The sequence below is a fragment of the Artemia franciscana genome, chromosome 9, assembly GCF_032884065.1.
Source record: "Artemia franciscana chromosome 9, ASM3288406v1, whole genome shotgun sequence".
NCBI classification, from domain to species: domain Eukaryota; kingdom Metazoa; phylum Arthropoda; class Branchiopoda; order Anostraca; family Artemiidae; genus Artemia; species Artemia franciscana.
The window spans coordinates 41,836,426-41,863,238 of NC_088871.1; the positions used below are offsets into that span (position 1 = coordinate 41,836,426).

The window sequence follows — 26,813 nt, forward strand, 5'->3', positions numbered from 1 at the left end:
GATCGTAACAAAGGTATTGTCACCAATGGTCAGTTTCGCTAGCAATCTAATCAAATCTGGCGGAGATTTATCCATATTCTTAAACAAAATCGAGTTCTACGCTTTGACTAAACTTGACCCTATAAAAAATATAAACTTAAATGAAAATAATTTGAGGAATAAAAAAGGTTGGCAATTATTTTTTTTTCATAGAACAAGGTGTGATTACTAAAACACTATCTTTTTTAGAGGATATCAAATGAAATAAATGTAAAAAATTGCAGGTAAAACTCAAACAGTGTATATGACGGCCCTTAAACCATCCCTCAAACTAAATTTGTACTTAAAGGAAACAAAAAAAAATTCCAAACATATTCCTTAGATATTACAAGACTTTCAGTTCCACGTTTTTGAAAAGACGATGGGAGAATAGAATAGAACAGTAAATTATAAGCAAGGTATATTTGCTAAGCCTTGAGTAAAGCTGAGCTAACTTCAGCGTAAGGGACGGTGGATTTGGAGGGGGGACAATAAAGGTGATATCTGATCGCTTTAAAATTTCATGTCACATTTATTTCATGTAAAAGTAAGTTACTTTAAAAAAATTACTTCTCTTTTTTAATCAAACAGTTCGTGGTAACGAACTGTAGTAAGGAACGACCCGGCTCGATAGTAACCAAAACTCTAAAAAATGGAATTTTGATACCAATAGCTACATCAAAAGAATCACATTTTAATGTTGATTTTAAATATGTATGTTTGATCAAGTTTAATCTTACCCATCAAAAGTTAGGAGCCTGAGAAAATAAGCCTTATTTTAGAAAATAGTGGGAAACACCCCCTAAAAGTCATTGAATCTAAACAAAAATGACAACGTCAGATTGATCGTATCAGAGAACCCTATAGTAGAAGTTTCAAGCTCCTATATACAAAAATGTGGAATTTTGTACTTTTTGCCAGAAGGCAGATCACGGATGCGTGTTTATCTGTGCTTTTTTCCCCCAGGGGTGATCGTATCGACCCAGTGGTCCTAGAATGTTTCAAGAGGGCTCATTCTAACAGAAATGAAAAGTTTTAGTGCCTTCTTTTAAGTGACCAAAAAATTGGAGGGCACCTAGGCCCCCTCCCACGCTAATAATTTTCTTAAAGTCACCGGATAAAAATTCTGAGATAGCCATTTTATTCAGCGTAGTCGAAAAACCTTATGACTATGTCTTTGGGGATGACTTACTCCCCCACAGTCCCCGTGGGAGGGGCTGCAAGTTACAAACTTTGACCAGTGCTTACATATAGTAATGGTTATTGGGAAGTGTACATATGTTTTCAGGGGGATTTTTGGTTGGGGGAGAGGCTGAGAAGAGGAGGGTATGTTGGGGGAACTTTCCATCGAGGAATTTGTCATGTTGGAAGAAAATTTCCCTGAAGGGAGCGCAGGATTTTCTAGCATTATTTAAAAAAAAGAAAAAATAAATATGAAAGTTTTTTTCAACTGGAAGTAAGGAGCATTATTAAAACTTAAAACGAACAGAAATTATTACGCATATGAGGGGATCACCTCCTCCTAATACCTCGCTCTGTATGCTAAAGTGTTTTCAGTAATTTCAACTATTTATTCTGCGGCTTTTGTGATTCAGGGGTCATTTTTAAGGAATTGGGACACAATTTAAGCTTTAGTGTAAAGAGCGAGGTACTGACCAGGGGGTGAACCCCCTCATATACGTAATAAAAACATGAGAATACAAAAGTTCGTTACGTAAGCTAATTTTTAAGTTACATATACCTTTTACTAATAAAAACATTCGTAAAAAATTAAAAGTTCTAGTTGCCTTTTTAAGTAACCAAAAAATCGGAGAAGAACTAGGCCTCCTCCCCCGCTCCTTTTTTCTCAAAATCATTCGGTCAAAACTAAGAGAAAGTCATTTAGCAAAAAAAAACATGCAAATTTCGTTTTAATTATTCATCTGTGGAGAGCCAAAATCAAAACATGCATTGATCCAAAAACGTTCAGAAATTAAATTTAAAAAAAGGAGTTTTTTTAACTGAAAGTAAGGAGCGACATTAAAACTTAAAACGAACAGAAATTACTTCGTATATGAAAGCGGCTGCTTCCTCATGAACGCCCCGCTCTTTACGCTAAAGTTTGTTTTACTGTTTTAAAAAGCCGAGTTGAGATAAAGTCAAACTTTAGCGTAAAGAGCGGGGCGTTGATGAGGAAGCAGCCCCTTTCATATACGAAGTAATTTTCGTTTGTTTTATAAAACTTGTTTTTTTTTTATTTAATTCACCCATAACGTCTAAATTTTAGGTTGCAAAATTATATCCTCAAACAAAACATGCGGCCATATGTGAGTGGGTTCATTGTTTCCTAAGGCTTGTGATATCTTGAACAGTATTACCAACTCTTTTGAGTTGGCTTTGAGATACTTTGCCTAAGAAATTTGTACCGTAGCGGATAACCTTAGGAAATGGTGATTTGTTTAGGTATTAATTTACTACTTCAAACGGGCACTACAATTAGAACATTTCGTTTGTCCCAGTTTTTCCAAGCAAATACAGGAAGGGGCATTTGGGCCCATCTCCTCCTTCACTAGAACATCAAAATCTTTGTGATTTGCCATAAACATCTTTTTGTTTGACATGTAGCTAATTTAAAACTAGAATTTCAAACATGAATCCTACAATAATTTAAATTTAAAAGAAACAGAAGCTACTATTGAAAAATAAAGAAACCAAAACAAAAAGAGACTAAAGTAAATAGTCCCATCAAACTTAAAACGAAGTGAAATTACCACAAACAAGAGTAGGGCTACCACCTTCTAAACCTTGTAAACGTCATAGTGTCATTTTTATATTTATTGACAACGATATTGTTTTGAGAATTTAATTTTCAAAACATTTAAAAATAATAGTAATAGAAATAAAAAATATATAAAACTACAGAATCATAAGGTGACTGGAAAGAATTAGTGGAAGTGGACTGCCTGTTTAATATATAATGATGTTGAGTTCTGAAAATTTCAGTTATTGTTTCATTTTTTTTAATATTATGACTGAAAGAGGAAAATTGAAAAAAGATTATTTTGGTGCATAAAGCGTAAATGATACCAAATCCTTTGGAGGGTAATCAGTCAAAGTTTTACGCATACATTGATTTCGTGTAACAAATCTTTAAGAATAATTTTACTAATTGAACCTTGTGTTGATGGAGGATAGTATCCCCAACATTTGAAAATCTGCTTAATTTTTGGTCTTCCTTAGGAGTAAAGTCATCTCTGACCCCATCCTGTAGACATCCTGGAATATATTGATATTTTATGAAAGTTCTTAAGCCGAACTGGCCAGACATGACAAAATGGAGACATGACGAAATGGCCAGACATGACACATTGGAGGAAAATTCAATTCTTTGTAGTTTTGATATGGTTTCCATGTATTCAAATTTTAACGTGAAGAAGTGCGAAGATATATTAAGGATTAAATTACAAAAGCACTGATTTGATACAAGATGTGACCATGGCTAGTTTGGAGATTGAAGTCATTATGAAATTGGTTATCCTTGCAAATCAACATTCTCTTTGTTTTGGTTTTAGAAGTGAATTTTATAAAACAAGTGTTTGATTTGGCTATGGGGGCATCTCTCTCCCCTTTGTTGGCAAATCTCTTTATGGAATCTATTGAAACCTCCGCTATACACAGTTTTGGGCTCTCCCCTTGTTTCTGGGGCAGATTCATGGATGATGTGGTATGCATTTGGAAACACGGTTTCCTTAGAGTCCTTAGACCTTTTCTATAAACATTTAAATAGTTTTGACAAAAATGTAAAACTTACGGTGGAGTTTGAAGAAAATGACAAACTACCTTTTCTTAATATCTTATTGATTAAAAGTGATTTCCACTTACTTTTTTCAGTATATAGAAAGCCTACACACAGTGATAGGTATTTGAACTTTCACTCGTGCCACCCTATTTCATTGAAACGAGGGGTTGTGATTGCACTGGTGGATAGAGCTTTCAGAATTTGTTCCCAGGAGTTTTTAGATTCTGAATTGTTGTATTTGAGGGATGTTTTATTTTGTAATAGCTACCCGATTAAATTCATTGATAAAATAATAAAAAATAGACGCATAAAATACAACAATAGGGTTATTGGGGTTTCACAGTGCACAGAATTAAACTTACCGAAAAGGTTCATTTTTTTGCCTTATGTACCTACTTTGGGGGAGATGCTTAAACGAATTTTCGGTAAACATAACATTGATACTTGTTTCCAATCAGTGAGACCATTAGGTAGTTTTCTTAATTCTGGGAAGGATTTAACCCAGGGAGATTTAGTTAGTGGGGTGTATAAAATTCTTTGTTCTTTTGGAAACTTTTATATTGGTAGAACTCACCAACAATTTACTGAAAGATTTATTGAGCATCGCAACTCAATAGAAAAAACCCAACAATTAAGAAAGCCTCCTGAAGCTTTTGTTTCGGCTCTAGATGAACATACATTCTTTCATCCCGAACATTTTATACAATTTGATGAGGCTGCAGCTATTTCTAATGATAGAGGTTTTTTCAGTGGGCGAGGGAGGCTATTATATTTGCTAATCTTTCAATAAATAGAGACACAGGGAATTTAAATATCGACCCAATTTATGATTTTCTTTTGAAAAATGAACCAATAATCGATAAGGGAATTAAAATTTTACACAATCCCCAGGGGACAAGATTACCTACTAGACCAAAATGAGTTGCTTCAATATTAGCTTACAAGAGGATAATTTTGCAACAGAATAGTTAACTAAGTTTCAATTTTCATAATTTTTCCTCAGTTTCTTTGATGTTCTTATTGAAGTAACTCGAATAGCTTCTTTTCCCTACGTGGATTAGTAGCAACAATTGTATTTATTATTATTGGTGGTGGTTTTATTTGTTTTTAGTTTAGTGTTTTTTCTTTTTATCGTGTTGCTGAAGACGCCTAGTCTGGATACAGGCGAAATATCCGCGTTGTTTTAGTCTTTCATATCTACTGGCTGTAGTCTCGTTTGAGGTTTTTACTCTCTTCCTCTTTGCTGTTTATTGATATCTTAATCCACCATTAAAAAATACATATCTTTTTATGAGGTTTTTTTCCTTTAATTATTAGTTTAGATATATGCATGTCAGTCAACTATATTCGATTAAAATCAAATATAGTTGTGGGCATCAAGCCATGGCTAATTGTAGAAAAAGCCAAGACAGATAGTCTGATTGAGTGAGAAGCAAATCTGGCATTAACCCCCTTATTAAGATTGTATAAAAATGATGTTAGTTCATTTGTTAATAGATAAGTCTATTTATTATCCGTCCATGCGTCATTCCTAGGACAGAAGAGCTAAGGTAGATAGCCATTGATAGTCATAATGAAGGAGTTCTATTTTGTTCTCACGAAAATAATCACAAATCAAAACAACCTAATTTATGCTTAGCTTTTCGTCGTAATTGAGCTACCGTTGATCCTGAATTTTTAATTAAGTGTTTTTAAGGACTTAAATGTTACATTAAATCTATGCAAAAATTTTCAGATTTTTCACGCATGAGTCGACGTAACTGCATTTTTATTCCAAATGTTTTGTATCTTTTTATCCATACCCCAAATTGAAATTCGAGGCCTAAATGCCCCCTTACAAAAAGACATCCCAGAAATTTATAAAGACAGTGTATTTATTGAATTCCGAAGATAGTGCACATACAATATTCTGATACCTGACACACCAGTGTTTTTTTTTTTATTTACCTTGCTTCTTAACGATGAATTCTAAGTCCTAGAGCAGCACATTGTGCACAAATTTTGGATTGACAGAGAGACAACATATTTATTCCTTCCCCGACGTACAATTTGAAGTCCTTCCATCCCTGCCAATCCCTCTCCTACACTACCTGGAAGTTTCAACTTGATCACCCAAGCTATTCCTGAGACACAGGGCTACCAATTTTTTTTAGGAGTGTGTCATATTTTTTCCAAAAATGTGCTTTTTGTGTCATCTCAGATTCCATAATGTGTCACAAAATGTGTCATGTTTTTTGCTACAAGTGGTATCACATTTAATTGTCAAATCTTTATGCAGAGTTTTGAATATATAATCTTTTCCAAATCAGTTCAAAAATGAGTAAACTTAACCTTATCCTATTATCTTGGGATCATGACCGTTTTATGACGTCATGAAATAAATAGAAACATTCGATTAAATTAATGTTACACACTATGAATTTGTGTCAATGTGGCGGCCAACGAGGCAAGTTTACATTTATAAAAGTTTTATGGACAATCAATTCTTACAGTAAATTGAAATACACTTTTCGTATGACGTCGTAATCGTAATCGGCTTTATTGGCTAAGCTTTTTATTTACTCAATATGTAAGCCATTTAACCAGCTTCAATCTAAGTATTTTTGTTATATTTGTTTAAGCCACAAAGAAAGCCGTCTCTGAAAATTTGTAATCTTGTCTGAGGTGAGATACCCCTCCTGTACTCCTAAAAATGGGAGTTGTTACTTATGCATACAGCTTTGGTAAATTGCATGCTGTTTACAGTTGGCTACATCAAACACTCAATCAAGAAGCCAATTAAGTTCAGATATTCAGCGTGCATTTTGATTTGAAATTTTCGCCTATGGCTGTTTTCTTCGTGTGGTTTAAATTTTAAATATGGTAATGGCATCTGTCCTGTATTCCGCACTATGCACTACTGCCACCATTAGGTAGCGCTATTCCCTTCCATTTATTTGTAGCTTTTCTGGAGGTAGAAAATTGAAATTTTACTTTTCTTTTATTACCATTTAAAAAACAAGACTTTGATGACAAAAATGTGTTATTTTCTTGAAAAATGTGTCATTTTTTTCAAAAATGTGTCATTTTTTTGAAAAATGTCATTTTTGGGAAAAATGTGTAATTTTTTTGAAAAATGTCGTTTTTTTGAAAAATGTTTCATTTTTGTCGATTGTGTCATCATTTTTACTGAATGTGTCATTGTGTCATGCAACATCAAATTGTATCATTTTGACACAAAATGTGTCAATTTGGCAGCCTAGCTGAGACATGGAAGGTGATTTGAAAACTTGGGTGTACATTGGCGTGTTTTATTTACTCAGGTACCCGTTTCAAATCCACATTATCCCCCTTGCGAAACTTGGAATCTTGATCTAGTGAACAAACCCTAAGGGCTTATCTATTATTAAATACAAAACAAGTTTTTATGGCTAAAAGTAAGTAGTAAAATAAAAACTTAAAGCAAACAAAGATTATTCCGTATATGAGGGAGGTTAAATCAGCATAATTTCATTTAAAAAATACTAATATCAGATCCTTTTTGAAATCAGCCGAGAATTCCGAACCACCGTGAAAATATTTATCACAGAAATCTCCCCACTCCCAGTGGAATGTTACTCCCGTGGAGAATTCCTCCCTTCGAATCTCTCTGGTGGCGCGGAAATCCCACCGGAAAAATCTCCCAGACCATTCAACTCTGCTGAAAATTTCCCCGGAACATCGCCAAATGTGAAATTGATTTGGAAAAGACAAAGCAAGACAAATAAAAAGAACTTCTGATAAGAATTCTGGCTAACTCCCGCAGGGGAAAATTTCCCCTGCAAATTCCACCCGTGGAAATTTCCCTCCCCTGCGAAAATTCTCATTGTGAAAATCTCCCTAGGTAGACCCCCTCCCTCCCCCAGGCAACTTTTTTCCATTCTCAACAAAAGAAAGAATTTTGACATTCTTTGGATCAGAGATCCAAATAAGGCTGGAAGACCAAGAAATTCAGAAATGGTGGAATGACCTTAGCCAGTCGGAAAGCTTAAGTTCTTACTATAAGGTGAAAGAAAATTATGGTGAAGAGTTATATTTTAAATAAGGGATTCCAAAAGAATCCCTGAGGTCTTGGATGCAGGTGCGAGCAAACTGTCTCCCTCTTCACAGTATTTGGAAAAATAGGTGTCACCCGGAAATGTGGTATACTTGTCCAATTTGCGGTGATCTTGATGGGCTAGACCATTTTCTTTTCAGGTGTCAGAGGCTAAATGAGCTAAGAGGGAGCTTTCTTGGGGTGGATGGTCGTGAGCCCTTTCTTGGAACTTTGAAGTCGACGTCGAAAATAAATATAGTAGCAGTGGCAAATTTTGTCCGGAAGGGTCTTGTTATTCGAAAGTCGATTGTTACATAATTTAGTTTGTTTGTTGTTATATATGTATGTATACGGCCTGAAAAATGGCTTTAAATACAGTCATTCATTCATTCATTCATTCATTTTGTCAATTTCATATGTTTTAGTGGCTTTAAGGTTCTCATAGATATTGTGTTTCATTGCACAATTTCTATTCGGATTGCCTATTTTTTTCAAGGAGCTCAATTTCTATTTCTAAAGCTATGGTTATTTTCATATGCAAATTGGTTTGCAAGCAGCTCTAAAATTAGTGCATTTAGTATATTTAGAATCAGCGTAAATAATGAATTTATCTACACTCTTAAAATAAATTTTAGTCTTTAAAACGTCGTTTTTCAAAGTTTCTATTGGCAAGGGTCGCTCATTGCTCACTGTTCGTTACTACGAGGTAGTTAATCCAAAACTTTTAAATGGGAGGGAGGCTACCACTCCCTTGTTCAGTCTCTAATTTATTATATTCAAGTTTAATATTTGTGGTATAGCAGTCCTTTAAGATTGATAATCATCCCTGAAATGTGCTCCACTCAAAATATTTGGCAAGGGGTCTGAAGTATCAAGGACTAAATTGTCATCATATCCACGGTTTTCAGGGTGAGTTCTGGGAAAACAATGTTTTGATATAGGGGTGTCTCCTATAGTGATGAAATATGCACTACTCAAAACATTTACTAAGGAAGGGGGAAAAGTCTGAAGCATCTGAGAATAAATATCGTCATTATATTCACGGTATTCATAGTGAGCTCTGGGAAAATATCTCGTTATAGGAGCTGGCCACTGGAGGAAATGCCAAGGAAGGGGGAGAGAATTTAGTGAACTCCCGGGAAATAAGGAGACGTTAAGAAATGTATGTAAGGAAGAAACTATAAATATTCTCATTCAAATTTTGGTAAGACCAAAGCTTCTTTAGCAAATGTCCCCCACCCACTCCTTGGAAGTCAACTGGGTTCGCTTAGATTGCCTTTTCCGTTTCTCCAATTTTTTACTGATAAGCATCTTGAAGCCGTCTTTTATATTACACAGAAATTTTTGTCTCCAGTAGGAGGGGAGTCAACACCCTGCAGCCCCCATATTACAGTTTCAATCGAAAACATTCTTCCTGGCCATGACTCAAAAAATTGCTAAGCCTTTGTGTTCTTTGTATGCATTTAAATTTGACAACATTCACGTGATTTTTTTGTCCTTTTTTGTTTTTGTTTTAATAAAGTCTTTAAAGTAGAGTCAGCCGAAGGGTGCACGTCCTGCTTAGGACCCACAAAAATATTTCCAAGCCCCAGCCTACAGAATACTGAAACCTATTACAGAGTTTTCAATCTATTATCTACAAAAATGTAATTTACGACTATCATAGGTGCGTTTATTTGTTTGTTTGTTTTCTTCTTTTTCCAAGGGTAATAGAGTGAAAAAAAAGCATTCTTAAAAATTAGAAGAAAACTCAAACTAATCTTAATTCGAAATAACGGAAGTTCTAGAGCCCTTTTTAAGTAGCATTAAAGACTGCGCCACAGTGAAGTGGCGTTTCTGTCAAAATAGGACCAAAAAACTGTTAATTGATATTTCTGAGACAGCTAAACGATTTAAGACTATCGAAAATTTATGAGCTTATTCGGCTTATGAGGTAATAATGCCTTACGATCGCGCATTCGTTCTTATACTTGTTCTTACAATATAAACGGTTAAAATAGCTCTTACAACACAAACGGTTAAAAGAGATTTCATTTAGAGCTTCATTTATCTCCAGGATTCCCAACATAGGGCAGATGGGCACATAGGGTTTGCACAACTTTCAGGTACCGCTCTCTAGGCTAAAAGGATCAAACATTCTGATGTAAGGGAGAAGACAGGTTGGGATTCTCAAGAAACAGGCCAAGAACGTTCTGTCTTTGATCTGTTTGGAACTTTTAGCTGTAGGTCCTTTAGCCAAGAGGATCCTAATGCACGAAAAACGCGGGACAAAGTACTCGCTAAAAGAAGATCCGAAATATGTCAAAAACCTTTCTTTACTGGCTTGAAATTCAAATCTTTAATCCCTTGGGCTAGAGCGACCCCAATGCGGAAAAATAAAGAGAATACGGTTCTTGCAAAAACGGGTACAGCAAAGGACCAGGAAAGAGCAAAGACATTTTCCCCTGGCCCCTTGTCGTGAGATAATACAGGCTTGAGAGGGAATTTGTTCGATTGAACATTGTGGGTTTTACCGTCCTTTTAAGAATCAAAAAGGAATTACGGCGACCATCCTCCATAACCATTTTTTTTACCACCCAGTCCTTGTGAATCCTATGATATTGGATCCAAATTGTTAATAAAACGCGCTATATGTGCCCGAGTTTTCAAATCATCAATGTCTCAGGGATGGGCTATAGGACCAAGTTGAAACTTTCCGATAGTGTCGGAAAGGAAATGGGAGGGAAGGGACGACTTCAAATTCTGTGTTAGAGCTAGGGGTTATCTGTTTTACTTTCTCTGGCAAATCTAAAAATTCTACAAAATAAGCTGCTATTGGACTTGGGATCTAGTCATCGTTAAGCAGCAAGGTAAATAAAAAAGAGACACGATGTACTGTCTGGTTATCAAAATATCGTATCCAAACTAACTTAACTTTGGAGCTCAAGCTGAAACTTCCATAGACATGTTTTTAGGAGGTGCATTTGGACACCAAACTTTGAAATAGAGGAGGGGTGAAGAAGGGGTAGACGTGTTGTATTTTGAATCTGTCTAAAAGCTTTGGCACTTTAACCCTCTGTGGGACTAGAATTTATTCATAGAGAAGTATTAATCAAAACCAAAAGACACTATCTACCCAGGTTAACTAAGTAGGGTATTTTCAATATTTTAAATACGGCTTGGGATATAGAGTTGTATCCTTTAGATATTGAGGGATCAAGTGACCCTCGAATTTTGGCTTGGGGGAGGTGGCAGGGGTAAATTTATAGACGCTGTCTGTATCCAGGCCATATAATTGGCGTAACTCATATCTTGGATATGGGTCGGAGGATGCAGTTCAAACTTTCAGGCAGTTTCCTTGGGGAGGGGGAGTTCAAATTTTGCGGTTTATAGGAGGGTAAAATACTGTTTTCAGTCCATCTAAACACGTTTAAATTAGAATTTTCTATGTGAATTAGAATTTTTTCTAATATACGTAGCAAGGAAAATTTATTTAAGGACACTATAGTACGTGTATAAAGACTCGTTTCTTGTGTTACGACGTTATCAGAACATCATATCTGCAATATCTCTGAAATGGCTTTGGGCATGGGTCTAATACTTAGGAAATGCTAAGGGTGTTAAGTTAACCTCAAGTTTTGAATTGGAAAGAGGAAGTAGAGGGGGAGGCCTAAAAGGCGGTTTTATTCCGATCCTCCCAACCCCTCTTTACTATAATCCCCAATGAGACCTGTATTTCGTTAACTTTTATACAGTAAGGTCAACCAAAACACCGTATTTTACCAAGGTGATTAAAAAAGCATGTCTGTAGCATCCTAGGAACAGTTTTAGGGCTCAAGTAGAAAATTGCGGAGAATATTTGGGATAGGGGTAAGTGAACTAAAAATCACATGGGGAAGGGTCAGAGGAAAGATTCTAAAGATTTGGTTGCCAAACTAATTTTGGTACTATGAGTCCCTGTTTAATTAGAATCTATTTCCGGTTATTTAGCGACATAGAAAGAAAGGGGGACTTGATAAGAGGCTTGTTCGATCAATCTTAAAGGTTCTAGGGCCCTTGTAAAGGTCAAATGATTTAGGATGACTATTCTCCCTTACTACCAAGCCCCTGTAAATCCCATGATATTAGATCTAAACTGTTGGTCATTTTCTCTGGAAATACTGAAAGGTCGAGTAGGTATGCCTCAGGAATCCATATAACCTCTACAGCCCTTTGCGCAGAGACCGTAATCATATAAATTCGCCAGTTTTCATTGACAGGTTTTTCGAACAGTTTGAGATGAAGAACTGTAAGTAAGGAGCAACGTGGCTCAAAAGTAACCAAAACTCTGAAAAACAAGATTCTTGATAACAACAAGATACATAAAAATTGTTTACGTGTAGTGTTTGTTATTAGGAAGTATGTAAAACTAAGATAAGCCTGCATAAATCAAGCATCCACTGAAACAAGTCAGTTTTCTTTAGTACATATTTAACTGTTTTATTACTATGTGGCTCGTTTTTCAGCTTTTTCTGTCATTTTCACTTGATTTGGGGAAATTGAGTTGCCCTCCAATTTTTTGATTACTTAAAAGGGTAACTAGAACTTTAAATTTTTTACGAACGTTTTCATTAGTAAAAAATATACGTAACTTATGAATTAACTTACATAACGAACTTCTATATTCGTATGTTTTTATTACGTATATGAGGGGGTTCACCCCCTCGCTCTTTACGCTAAAAAATTGAATTTTGTCCCAATTCCTTAAGAATGACCCCTGAATCACAAAAGCCGTAGAATAAATAGTTGAAATTACTAAAAATACTTCAACGTGAAGAGTGAGGTATTATGAGGAACTGAACCCCTCATATGCGTAATAATTTCTGTTCGTTTTAAGTTTTAATAATGCTGCTCCTTACTTTCAGTTGAAAAACTTTACATATTTATTTTTTCATTGTTTTTTTTTTTAAATAATGCCCCCTTCATTGAAATTCTCTTCCCCATGACAAATTCCTCCATGGGAACATCCTCCCACGTAACCCCACCGTCAGCTTCTCCCCCCCCCAAACCAAAAAATCCCCTGAAAACGTCTGTACACTTCCCAATAGCCATTAGTATATGTAAAACAACGGTCAAAGTTTGTAAATTGCGTCCCCTCCCAAGGGGACTGTAGGGGAGTATGTCGTCCCCAAAGACATAGCTATTAGGTTTTTCGAATCTAAGAATTTTGATCCTGTGACTCTGGGGAAAAAATGAGCCTGGGAGGGGGCCTAGGTGCCCTCCAATTTTTTGGGTCACTTAAAAAAGGGCACTAGAACTTTTAGTTTTCCGTTCGAATGAGCCCTATTGTAACATTTAACGACCACTGAGTCGATACGATCGTCCCTGGGAAAAAAAAACAAACAAACACGCATCCGTGATCTGTCTTTTGGCCAAAAATATGAAATTCCACATTTTTGTAGATGGGAGTTTGAAACTTCTATAAGAGGGTTCTCTGATATTTTGAATCTGATGGTGTGAATTTCGCTAAGATTGTATTACTTTTAGGGAGTGTTTCCCCCTATTTTCTAAAATAAGGCAAATTTTTTCAGGTTCATAACTTTTGATGGATAACACTAAACTTGATGAAACACATATTTCAAATCAACATAAAAATGCGATTCTTTTTATGTAGCTATAGGTATCAAAATTCCGTTTTTTAGAGTTTCGGTTACTATTGGGCCGGGTCGTTCCTTCCCACATTTCGTTACAAAGAACTGTTTGATTGGTATAAATTATTTTTCGTAACAAACTTTACTATTAATATTCATTGAAATGATATTTACCATTTAAGAATCAGCTTTAAACGGCAATTTTTTTTCACTGTACGCTTATCTTTCAATAAGTGTTTTTAAACTTCCCGCAACTATGGGTTTTGATTTGCTCTGCAACCATGACAGAGATATAAAGAAGTTATTAAAAAACACATAGATACAAAATTAGCTTTGATGCGGTACCTTGAACAGCTCATTATGATGCTGCACTGCAGTAGCCTGCTAGTTCTGTAGGGCATCATACGATTTATGAAAAATATTAAAGGGGCTAGGAGGGGGGTATACACAAGAGGGAACATTTATAACCTCAGGTTTAGGGTTACAACCCATGGAAATTATGATTGTACGCTTTTTGTTCATCCCAGCCTTTCCATTCCACAAACGGCATTCAAAGTGCGCTTTTTGGGTTCCATATGGCTTATTGTGATGGTGTTGTTAAGTTGGATTATAAAAAGTGACTAGGTATAAAATAAAGCACTTAAGAAGGTATAGGTATAAAAAGGTATAAACTAGGTATAACTAGGTATAACTAGGTATAACTAGGTATAACTAGGTTTAACTAGGTTTAACTAGGTTTAACTAGGTTTAACTAGGTTTAACTAGGTATAAAAAGCACTTAAGAAGCTCTATGATGTTCCAATATCAAATGATGAAATGATGTGGCAATGATAAAAAAAGAGATGAGTGCTTTTCATCCAAAAAGTGTCTCCTTGTTAAGGTGGGGGCTGTTAAGTTTCCTGTGAAAGGTTTTCGACAATGGCGATTCCAATGATGTATTTTTCATTTCGATCCGACATTATTCTTGATTATTTTAGACTCATTTTTAGGATTCATAGAAATTCCTTTTCAAAATAACATTTTACTATCAAAAATATTGAAATAATAGTTACCATTCCTGAACAAAATATAAATGACATTTTTCCCCTCGCGTTTTTTTTTCTCCAGAAAATGTTCAAAAATTTCGATTAGCCTACTATAGGCCATAGTTTGCTCATTGCCACGCTGTAGTTATCGCTGCAACAATGATTCAAGAGAACTGCTAGAACTACCTTTTCGTGGATTAATATATTTAGAATTTTGGTAAAACTCTAATTAATTGACTTATTGCTATCTCGGAAAAGGTTTAGGTTAGGAAAATGAAACTGTCAGGAATGGGTCTACAGGTTAAAGTATGTCCCGGGAAGGTATTTTAAAGTACCCACCTCCACTTCTTCTCCCTCTAGAGGGCCCTAAAATTTGCCTACATGACAGGTCTATACCTATTGAAATTTTGGCAAAACAACATTTTACCTTAATTTTCAGTTACTAGTTGCCTTTTCTCTGCCTTTAGTTCTGAAAATGCAATTCCTGTTATTTGAGTAGAATTTTGAGCCATATCAATGTTGTTTTTTTTCAAAATTTCTGAAATGTATTTGCATATCTTTAAAACCTAATAGAATGGAATTGAGTAAAGTTATGAAACTGAAAACAATTTTGTTGTACTTCAATTAAGCAGGAGATCTATTATGCAAGGTTTCACTTTTATAACACATATTTTTAAAGGTCATCAAAGGTCAGGGCCCTCTAGAGGGAGAAGGAATGGAGGTATTTGCTTCAAAATACCTTCCTGGGACATATTTTAGTCTGTAGATTCATCCCTGAAAGTTTCAGTTTCCTAACCTAAACCCTTTCTGAGATAGCAAGAAGTCAATTAACTAGAATTTTACCAAAATTTTGAATTATAATCACAAGAAGGGTTCTCTACGGGGTGGTTTTTTCTTTCTTAGGTAGGATCGCATCTAGTAAGATAATATTTAATATTGCTTTTTATTGTCATTTTGGAAAGATTACATATATTTTGTGCATATCTATTGCATACTTTCAGCATAATGTTCGGATATATCCTAAATATAAAGGTGTGGGGGGGGGGGGAGAGCATAGACCCCAAAGAATACCCCAGCTTGCATAAACCAAGTTATAGGATAATCTACAGATTGTTTCAGTGCGAACTTTCGGATAAATAAGTTTCTTATCACTCAACTCAGTAGCCTCTCAAAAATCTTATCTCTTCAGTGGACATATTGCACCCTTTTCAAAACACAGTTCAGAAAATTAAGGGAGTTACCGCTGAACTAACCTCCCCCTTCTATATCAATATGCCGTTCTCTCTGTCAAGTCGGAATGTGTGCGCAAGAATTGAATATTTGAAGCTTTAAACACTCCAACTATATATATATATATATATATATATATATATATATATATATATATATATATATATATATATATATATATATATATATATATATATATATATATATATATATATATATATATATAAATTCCGACTTGATGGAGAGAACGACATATCGATAAGGAGGGGGGAGGTTAGTTCAGCGTTAGCTCCCTTAATTTTCTGAACTATTTTTTGAAAAGGGTGAAATATGCCCACTGAAGAGATAAGATTTGGAAGCTGCCTATATATATATGTGTAATTAAAACCCTTGGTTACCAATTTTTTTGTTTATAGCCTAGGGCTACGTCCAGACATTAGGGTGGGGGGGGGGGGGTATTGAGTGGGATATAATTAAAGAGAATTAGTTTTGAAGAGCTGACTAATAGAAACAACTTAAATCTAATGAAATAAGAATTTTGTAATTATTATTTAGTTTTAAAGAGATGATGATTAAGATTGTTGCAAAAATTACAAACGAAAAAGAAAAAGAAATCTTACCTGTTTCTCAAAACGTTCCCGTCAAATCTGGCTGTCTTTCCCTCTTCTGAACCGAAATTGAAACTGGATGATCACACGACTGCTGACTATCTTTTATTTTATTTTTTTACCTCCAGGGAAACATGGACCCTAAGCTGAGCATCAAAATTCTCCGAAATTTAGTTACTAAGCGAAATGTCAACAACAAAAACGAAGCAAGGAGGCTCTGTGTCGTTATCTTGAATGAAACAGTTTAACTCTGATTTTGATGATATTCAAGTTGATTCATAAGGCATTTTGGGTTTTTCTATCATTGGCAGTGCGACAGCGCTGCGTTAGTAAAGAGTGATATGAGCAAAATGTATTATTTATTTATCTATTTTTTCTTCTGACCAAGGCACTTCTTATAGAAGGAGTTGTTGTAGAAACTTCGGAAGGACTTCAATTCGATTGAAAATAAAAAGTTCTAGTTCCTTTTTTAAGATTCAAAAGTGATTGGAGGATAACTAGCCCACCCTCCTACGCCCATCTTTTCTCCAAACACATCCTATCAAAATTTTTAGATAGCCATTTTTCTCACCATAATTGAAAGGTCAAGTAATGTGGAACGTCAAAAACCCTCCCCCCAACCACCCACAACCCCCCAGGGTAAGGGCTATAAGTTATGCTAGTTGACAATTGTTACCACATAAGGTTCTTATGAAATGACTGGTTGTATAAACTTTGGAGGCGGCTCATTCGATGGAAAATCGCAAGTTCTAGCGCTCCTTTTAAGAGTATTAAATAAAAAAAACAAGATTTTATAACTGAAAGTAAGGAGAGACATTAAAATTTAAAACGAACAGAAATTACTCCGTGTATGAAAGGGCTGTTCCTCCCTCAACGTCCCGCTCTTTACGCTAAAGTCTTACTCTTTCTCTCGATTCTACTTTATTAAACATTAAATAACTTTAGCGTAACGAGCATGACGTTGAGGGAGGAACAGCCCCTTTCATACACGGAGTAATTTCTGTTATTTTAAGTTTTAATGTCGCTCCTTACTTTCAGCTAAAAAATCTTGTTTTTTTTTATTTAATTACTGAACATTTTTGAATTAATGCATGTTTTTATTTTGGTTCACCGCAAATGAATAATTAAAACGAAATTTGCGTATTCATTTAACTAAAATTTTAAATTTTTAACGAACGATTTTATTCGTAAAAAAATATACATAACTTACAAATTAACTTACGTAACGAACTTCTATATTCGTATATTTTTATTATGTATATGATGGGGTGTACCCCCTCGTTAATACCTCACTCTTTACACTAAAACTTTAATTTTGTCCCAATTCTTTAAGATTGACCCCTGAATCACAAAGGCTGTAGAATAAATAGTTGAAATTACTAAAAATACTTTAGCGTAAAGAGTGAGCTATTTAGGAAGATATGGACCCCCCCCCATATGCGTAATAATCTCTGTTCCTTTTAAGTTTTAATGTTGGTCCTCACATTCAGTTGAAAAAACTTTTTCATATTTATTTTTTCATTGTTTTTTTCTTTTTTTTAAACAATGCTAGAAAATCTTGCGCCCCCTTCATAGAATTTCTCTTCTCCCATAACAAATTCCTTCAAGGGAAGATCCTCCCTCTTAGCCCCCTCCCCTCACCCCCCAACCAAAAAAATCACCCTGAAAAGGTCTGTACACTTCCAAATAATCATTACTTTATGTAAACGCTGGTCAAAGTTTGTAACTTGCAGTCCCTCCCCTCGTGACTGTGTGGGAGTAAGTGATTCCCAAAGACATAGTTATTATGTTTTTTGACTAAGCTGAACAAAATGGCTATCTCAAAATTTTGATCCGTTGACGTTGGGAAAAAAATGAGCTTGAGAGGAGGCCTAGCGGCCCTCCAATTTTTTTGGTCACTTAAAAAAGGCACTAGAACTTTTAATTTCCATTAAAAGGAGCCCTCTTGAAACATTCTAGTACCATTTGGTCGATACGATCACCCCAGGGAAAAAAAACAAAAAACAAACAAAAACAAATAAACACGCACCCGTGATCGGTCTTCTGGCAAAAAATACGGAATTCCACATTTTTGTAGATAAGACCTTCAAACCACTATAGTAGGGTTTTCTGATACGCTGAATACGATGGTATGATTTTCGTTAAGATCGTATGACTTTTAGGGGATGTTTCCCCCTATTTTCCAAAACAAGGCAAATTTTCTCAGGCTCGTAACTATTGATGAGTAAGACTAAATTTGATGAAACTTATATATTTAAAATCAGCATAAAAATCCAATTCTTTTGATATATCTAGTGGTATCAAAATTCCGTTTTTTAGAGTTTCATTTACTATTGAGCCGAGTCGCTCCTAACTATAGTTCGTTACCACGAACTGTTTGAAAAAGTAATCAAAGGGCAACTAGCCCCCCCCCCCCTCAACGCCTTTTTTTTTACCAAATATATCTGAACGAAATTTTGAGATAGTCATTTTGTTTACAACAGTCCAAAGAGCGCATAACAATGCCTCAGGGTTTGACACAAACCCCAAGAGCCTAAGGGCAAGGGTAGCAAGTTGTGCCCCAGGGGTATATAAGGTTTTATGGAAAGGGTCGTCGTATAAACTTTGGAAAAGGCTCATTTGGTCAGAAATTAAAAGTTCTAGTTCCCTTTTTTAGAGCCGAAAGTGATGGGAGGGCAACTAGCCCCTTCACCCATACCGTCTTTTCCAAAAATGCATCCGATCAAATTTTGAGATAGCGATTTTGATCAAAATACCGCCGTGTTGACACCGCTCAACAGAGCCTGGGGACAAGAGTTGTAAGCTATGCCCTGGGGGCATACACGGTTTTTATGGAAAGGATGGTTGTATAAACTTGGAGGATGCTCATTTGAATGAAAATTGAAAGTTCTAGTTCCCTTCTGAAGAGCTTAAAGTAATTGGAGTTCGACTAGCCCCCCTCTCCAACTCCTTCATTTTGACAAATACACCTGATCGAAATTTTGAGATAGCCGAGACCAAACAACAATGCCTCCAGTACTGACACCCCTCGGAGCCTGGGGACAAGGGTTGTAAGTTATACCCTGGGGGCATATAAGTTTATTTTTGTTGAAATTGAAAGGTCTAGCGTCCTTTTTAGGAGTCATAAGTGATTGGAGGGCAACTAGGCATCTACATGTCCTCTTTTCACAAATGCGTCTGGTCAAAATTTTGGGATAGCCATTGCTATTCAAAATAGTCCAAAGAGCATATAAAATGCCTCCAGGGTTGACAAAACATCAAGAGCCTGGGGACAAAGATTGTAAATTATGCCCTGGGGCCACATAATGTTTCTCTGGAAGGGGCCATTGTATAAAGTTTGGAGAAGGCTCCTTTGATTAGAAATTGAAAACCCTAGATCTGTTTTTTTCTTTTAAATTCGAAAGTAATGAGGGGGCAACAAGCCCCTCCTCTTTTCCCTAAATGCATCCGACCGAAATTTTGAAACAGTCATTTTGTTCTAGATAGTCCAAAGATCACATAAAAATGCCTCTGGGGCTGACAAAACTGTCCTATACCCTGGAACCAGGGGTTGTAAGTCAAACCCAGGGGATATATAAGGTTTTTATGGAAGAGACGGTCGAGAAAAACTTTGGACAATGCTCATTTGATTGGAAATTGAAAGTTTTAGTTCCCTTTTTAATAATCAAATGTTATCGGAGGGCAACAAGCCTCCCCCCACCACCCTCTTCTACAAATGCATCTGATCGATATTTTTGAGATGGTCATTTTGTTCAAAAGAGTCGAAAAATCGTATAACAATACCACCAAGGCTGGTAAAACTTCGCAGAGCCTGGGAGTTAGGGTTGTAATTTCTGCCATGGGGGGCATACAAGATTTTTCCTATTGAAATTGAGAACTCTAGTTCTTTTTTTAAGAGTCAAAAGCAGTTGGATGGCAATATTCCCCCCTCCTCCACCCCTATTATTCTCCAAAACACATCCAATCAAAATTTTGAGACAGCTATTTCGTTCAGCATAAAGGTCCAGTAATTATGTCTTTGGGGATTTTAAACACAAAGCCCTCTTGGCAAGGGTTGCAAGTTAGGCGATTCGTCCATTGTTTACTTTAATTGAAAAAACATAAACCAACTAGTAATATTTCACTGTGTTTCTAGGATTACAGAAAACAAGAATATTTATTTAGAAGTGAAAAGTGAGTATGTAGCCTAACAACAACAAACTAATCTATAACGCTTTTCATAGTCTTATAGGATCTGTGATATCAGTAACTTTCAGTATATAATTAAAGTTATCTCAAAAGCTTAGACATAAAATAATAAGTTCATTTAACAGCATAAAAAATGATGGATTGATTTATGAGCTTACATCTTGGTCTCACCTAGTATTACTCGAAATGATGAACATATCAACCGTAATTTGAACTTATTTCTCTCTGTGAAACTGAGAATTTCAAGTTGTGATACAAATTCTAAAGCGAGTCTGTAGTTTTAATGCTAACAAGATCGCATCACTTTGAACTTGTTTGCAAACTAAACATGGAATGTCCTAAATGACAGTCAATCATTGAACTGAGCTCATTGTGCAGCGGTAATGCCAAAAAAAAAAAAAAAAAAAAAAAAAAAAAAAAAAAAAAAAAAAAAAAAAAAAAAAAAAAAAAAAAAATAGAGCATCAATCTAAAAATGCCTTACTTTTATACTGTTAAAGTGTCATTAAATGCTTTACTTTTACTGTACCAAACCTCCTATATTGTTTTGTGTTTTAGTAAAGCGCTAGTTTTTTTGTAATCCTACAAAACATAGGGAAATATCACCAGTTGATTTATTTACATTAGTGTTATTGATATATAATAGATAGGCTGTGAAGTAATAAATTTTATTCGTTTTAAGCCTCAACTTTGCTCTCTACTTCCCTAGGAAAAACTTTGTTGATCAAATTAATCTTTGCTCGTTTTTAATTACAATTTAATGTAGAAACAACGCTGCTATGGTCTTTTTTATTTATACCAATTGATTTCTCTTCGTTTTAAGTTTTAATGTTGCTCCTTAATTTCAGTTGACCTCTAATTTCTGTATGTAATTTCTATTCACCTCCAATCTAGGAGAGACAAGACACCTCAAACCTTATTAAGGAGTTGAGCGAAGAAGCCGTCCTAGAATTGAAGGAAAAAAACAAGTTTAGAGTGCAAAAGAAAATCAAAACATATCGTTTCCTATTGTAATTTAAGAATAAAAAGACATTTTATTATTTGTTTTAAAAAAATTAAATTTAGTAGCACTTAAGAAAGTAGCTCCAGACGAGTAGCTTCGACGCAAAATGTTAACTAAGCGGACAGGTTTACATATCTACATGTTTGTGGAAAATTTTGCTAGCTCAACAGAAATGTGCCGTTAGGCTTAGGGAGTTATTTGACCTGTCTCTAAATAGAAAAGGCACTCATTACTTAGAAATTAATTATAATTTCAATAAAAGATCATTTATTGTGTAGATACGATGAATGGTATTATAAACTAAGTTTGTATTTTTTTACAAATATCTCGGGAAGAGTTACCTGAACTCTGCAACAGAAATGTTTTTATTTGTCTTTCTTCCTCTTTGGATGCACAATCTTACGTATGGAGAGAATATTACGGCGCAAGTAAATAATTGAGGTGCAATTGAGGGTGCAAGTAAATAATATTACGGTGCAAGATACTTTATATATCAAGTAAATAATTTGAACAAGTATGTATAACAATAAGTAATCCTTCTTTAATATACAACTTTGAGATGTTCCAGAACTACATGCCTAGGTTTCTCCAACCACTGAATGGCAAGGCGTTATGGCTACGGGCGTAATGTTCTGTGAGGCAGAGGAAGCAACTGCCCCTCCCAGACCTCCATTTTCCTGCAGAGCCAAGTTTGCCACCCTCCTCCCCCAAGATGAGATTTAGTTTCTCGAAAAATGTTGTGAAAATTAACATAAGCCTGCATAGTTCAAGCATCCACTGAAACAAGTCAGTTTTCTTTAGTACATAATTACCTTTTATTTACTATATGGCTCACTTTTCAGCTTTCTCTGCCATTTTCACTTGATTTGGGAAAATTGACTCCAACTTTGAACCCCCCCCCCCACATGATTTTGACAAAGTTACGCTATTCGTTGGGGTATGGATCTAGATATCTACTAAGAATGTCGTTGCAAACCATGAACTGGATGACCTCTATTCCCTTTTGAATCAAAATGCTTGACAAGATATTTTCCCGGGACAAGCTTTTAAAAATGAGCGCATCGAATTTATAAAAGACCAAGAAACTATCGAAAAATCATATAGAAGGGACGCAACCGTGGTGGAAAAAACCACAGGAATCGGACGCAAGATACTCTAATTTGAAGTCCAATGCTGTACTAACAGAACCACGTCTCTACTAATCCTATTTGATATATTGGTGTTTGTACCTTAACTGCGCATCTTATTAGGGGGGGTTGAAGCAGGAATATACGGGGAGTGTTCTTGCAAATCTCCAGTTAAGAGTTTTGAACCATAATTATTACAATGATGACATCGTTTTATACTTCCAAGCTTTTTTACTTAAGAAGTGACACCAAAAGTGTAGTTTTTAGTGTTATATTCCACCTACGGATGGTAGAATTGGTAAAAATTACGTACATATGATCAATAGCTTTCAAATGAACCATTAAACGTCACTCTAAAAAGTTTTGGTTGCCCAATAGTCCCAGATTTTTCATTTGAGACATGGCACCATAAGTGCCGTTTTTAGCGCCATTGGGAACTCGCTGATGGGGGAATTTATAAGTAGGAAGTAGATATGAGCAACATCTCTCATATGAACCAGTAAAACATGTCTAAGATACCTGCAATACCAATGCACCCATACTGACGTGATATCGATACGTTGAATACCGATACAGCATACAGCCCTTTCCCTAGGGACTATGGAGGGTCATATAATCACCATAAATATCGGAGCTTAAACTACTTTGATAAAATATCCATCTCAAAATTTTTCTTGGATCACTTTGGGGGAGGGGTCCTTGGGGGGAGGAGGAGTTGGGCTAGCTGCCCTCCAATCTTTTTGGTTACTTAAAAGGGCACTAGAAAATTTTATTTCCGTTCAAATAAGCCACTAAACATCTCTCTACAATGTTTTGGCTTCGCTGGCCCTTGTGGAAAGTAAGGAGTGTCGGTCCTTACTTTCAGTTGAAAAAAACTTGTTTTTTTTTAATTTGATTTCTGAACGTTTTTGAATTAATGCATATTTTGATTTTGGCTCACAAAATGCATTAATTAAGTCATGAATAATTAAAACAAAATTTGCATATTAATTTTTTTTGGCTAAATGGCTTTCTCATAGTTTTGATCGGACGATTTTTGTAAAAAAAAAGGAGTGAGAGAGGAGGCCTAGTTGCTCTTCAATTTTTGGTAACTTAAAAAGGCAACTAGAAATTTTTATTTTTCTACGAACGTTTTATTATTAATAGATATACGTAACTTACGAATTAACTTACGTAGCGAACTTGTATATTTTTATTACGTGTATGAGGAGCTTTGTCCCCTTGTCAATACCTCGCTCTTTACACTAAAGCTTGAATTTTGTCCCAATTCTTTACGAATGACCCCTGAATCACAAAAGCCGTAGAATAAATAGTTGATATTACTAAAAATACTCTAGCGTAAAGAGCAAGGTATTGATGAGGAGACGAGCCCCCTTATATAAGTGATAATTTCTGTTCGTTATAAGGTTTAATGCAGCTCCATACTTCCAGTTGAAAAACAGTTTTTTTATTTGTTTTCTGTTTTTATTGTTTAAATAATGCTAGAAAATCCTACTCCCCCTTCATGGAAATTCTCTTCCCTCGTGATAAATTCCTCCATGGAAAGATCCTCACGCGTAACCCCCTCCCCCCGACCGTGAAAAGTCCCCCTGAAAACGACTGTAAACTTCCCAATAACCATAACTATATGTAAACAATGGTCAAAGCTTGTAACTTGCAGCCCCTCCCCTGAGGACTATGGGTGATTAAGACGTCCCCAAAGACATAGTTATTACGTTTTTTTACTAGGCTGACCAAAATGGCCATCTCAAAATTTTATCTCGCGACTTTGGGAAAAAATGAGGATGAGATCCTAGGCCCCCTCCAATTTTTGGTCACTTAAAAAGGACACTAGAACATTTAATTTCCGTTAGAATGAGACCTCTCACGACATTCTGGGACCCCTGGGTTTATACGATCAACCCAGGGAAAAAAAAAACAAAAAATCTAATAAAAACGCATCTATGATCTGTTTTCTGGGAAAAAATACAAAATTCCACATTTTTGTAGATAGAAGCTTCAGACTTCTACAGTAGGGTTCTCTGATACGTTGAATTTGATGGTGTGATTCGTTGCAATTTTACGAGTTTTAGGGGATATTTCCTCTTTATTTTCTAAAATAAGGCAAATTTTTTCAGGCTCGTAACTTTTGATGGGTAAGACTAAACTTGATGAAACTTATATATATAGAATCAGCATTAAAATGCAATTCTTTGTATGTAACTATTGGTATTGTTCCGTTTTTTAGAGTTTCGGTTACTATTTAACCGGGTCGCTCCTTACTGCAGTTCGCTACCATGAACTGTTTGAAAAAGAAAAAAAGGAGACACACTTGTGCTACCCAGGCAAAAAAGTGATTTTCCTTGGTGTTCAGGGTGGAGGACTGTAATTGTACTACTGCAGGTTCTTGACCATACTGTTTCCAACGGTGCACTTTTTATTTTGATCTGACACCTTGGGGTTTTAGGCTCTTTTTTGAAATCACCTTAAATTTTTTTTAAACAATTTTTTTAATTTTTAAAAATGTTAATTTTAATTTTAAAATTTTTTTTTTATTTTTTTTTATTAAGATCTGATCGCCCATTCGTAAGGTAAACATACCTCCATTTTTACGATTTCCCCTCCCTTCAGCCCCCAAAATGTCTAATCGGGGAAACGACTGTTATCAAATCAATTTGTGCAGGTCCCTGACACGCCTACCGATTCTCATCGTCCTAGCACGTTCACAAGCACCGAACTCGCCAAAGCACTTGAAATGTCCCCCCCCACTCCTCCAAAGAAAGCGGATCATGTCCTTTCCACCAAGTTTCATCTCGATCTCTCCACTCTAACCGTTTTCCAAGATTTCCAGTTTCCCCCTCCAACTCCCCCCAATGTCACCAGATCCGATAGGGATGAAAAATAGGCCTTTGAGATACAAGGCCCTTCTAAATATCAAATTTCATTAAGATCCAATCACCCGTTTGTAAGTTAAAAATACCTAATTTTTTCTAATTTTTCGGAATTACCCCCCCCCCCCCCTAAAAACTCCCCCGAAGAGAGCAGATCGGTTCCAGTTATGTCAATCATGTATCTAGGACTTGTGCTTATTCTTCCCACCAAGTTTCATCCCGATCTCTCCACCCTAAGTGTTTCCCAAGATTTCTGCCCCCCCCCAATCTCCCCAGATCCGGTTGGGATTTAAAATAAGAGTTTTGAGACACGAGGTTTTTCTAAATAAAAATGTCATTAAGATTCGATCACCTGTCCATAAGTTAAAAATACCTAATTTCTCCGAATTAAAACTCCCCACCCCCAAAGACAGCGGATACGGTCCGTTTATGCCAATCACGTATCTAGGACATGTGCTTAATCTTCCCACCAAGTTTCATCTCGATCTCTACACTCTAAGTGTTTTCCAAGATTTCCGGTTTCGACCTCCAACTCCCTCCAGTGTCACTGGATCCGGTAAGGATTTAAAATAAGAGCTTTGAGACACGAGGTCCTTCTAAATATCAAATATCATTAAGACCTGATCACTTTTTCGTAAGTTAAACATACCTCATTTGTTCTAATTTTTCGAATTAACCCTCCCTCCAACTCCCCCAAAGAGAGCAAATACGGTCTGGTTATGTCAATCACGTATCTAGGCCTTTTGCTTATTGTTCAAAACAAGTATCATCCCGATCTTTCCACTCTAAGCGTTTTCCAAGATTTCCGATTTCCTCCTCCAACTTCCCCCAATGTCACTGAATCTGATCGGGATTTAAATAAGAGGTCTGAGTTATGATGTCCTTCTAAATATAAAATTTCATTAAGATTCAATCACCCGTTCGTATGTTAAAAATATCTCATTTTTTTCTAATTTTTCCGAATTACCGAAATACCCCCCCCCCAAAGAGAGCGGATTCGGGCGGTTATGTCAATCATGTATTTAGGATTTGTGCTTATTTTCCCACCGAGTTTCATCCCGATCTCTCCACTCAAATCGTTATCCAAGATTTCAGGTTTCCCCCTCCAACTCCCCCCAATAACATAGGATCCTGTCGGGATTTAAAATAAGAGCCCTGAGACACGAGATCCTTCTAAATGTCAAATTTCATTAAGATCCAATCACCCGTTCGTAAGCTAAAAATACCTCATTTTTTCAAATTTTTCAGAATTAACCGCCCCCCCCCAACCCTCTCCCGAGGATGGTCGAATCGGGGGATTTCTAA

The 26,813-nt window shown here is 35.8% G+C and overlaps 1 protein-coding gene across 3 annotated transcripts in view; it reads right to left on the reverse strand.

The window, feature by feature from the left end:
- LOC136031437 (uncharacterized) overlaps positions 1-26,813 on the reverse strand; it is a 72,179-nt gene continuing 45,366 nt past the window's right edge. Inside the window, exons 4-5 of one of the 3 annotated variants that reach the window (XR_010618509.1) lie at positions 16,335-16,551; positions 1-119 (exon numbers count right to left, since the gene is read on the reverse strand). The gene's annotated coding sequence lies outside the window, so the exon portion shown is untranslated. Of the gene's footprint in view, positions 120-16,334; positions 16,552-20,968; positions 21,454-26,813 lie in introns of those variants that run through there. The other 2 variants (XR_010618510.1, XR_010618511.1) reach the window with 2 other exon arrangements.